This window comes from Mastomys coucha, unplaced genomic scaffold (assembly GCF_008632895.1).
Source record: "Mastomys coucha isolate ucsf_1 unplaced genomic scaffold, UCSF_Mcou_1 pScaffold16, whole genome shotgun sequence".
Taxonomy (NCBI): domain Eukaryota; kingdom Metazoa; phylum Chordata; class Mammalia; order Rodentia; family Muridae; genus Mastomys; species Mastomys coucha.
In genome coordinates, this window is record NW_022196898.1 from 98,554,810 (window position 1) to 98,555,469 (window position 660).

A 660-nucleotide genomic window follows, 5' to 3' on the forward strand; every position below is an offset into this window, starting at 1 on the left:
ATATCAGATATTTATACTACAATTCATAACAGTAGCAAAATTACAGTTATGAAATGGCTATGAAACAATTTTATGGTTATGGATCACCAGAACATGAGACTGTGTTAAAGGGTCACAGCATTAGGAAGGTGGAAAAACATTGGTCTAGATATACAGCTTTCGGGTCTTTAAAGGGAGAAGAGAAGTTTAAGGCAAAATAATTTGCTTCATTCACCTATGTCATTGAGAAAACCTTTGCTTACACATTTCTAGAGAGCCCAATCTGATTTCTTCTGCACTTGGATATAGAGTTTTGCAGAACGATTTGCTACTGTAACTGAATGAGACTCCTTACATGTTTTCTGGTCCAAGTGATTTACATTAGAGATGTTAGGGTCACAGTTGTTAACTGCTTTGCTGACAATCGCTTCATCTCACAAATATATCCATATCATACATACCTTACATTCTACTGTACATGCATGTATATATTCATGTGTATGTGAATCTGTGCAGGACACTACACAGAGGACAGGGGTCAAGGTCAACTGTTCTTTCTCAGCCACTTTGCACTGTTTGTTAATTTTTATTTGGTTTGTGAGACAAATCTTGCACTGGATGTAAAATTTACCACTTCAGATATATTGATCAGCCAGAGAAGCACAAAAGTGTTTCTGTCCC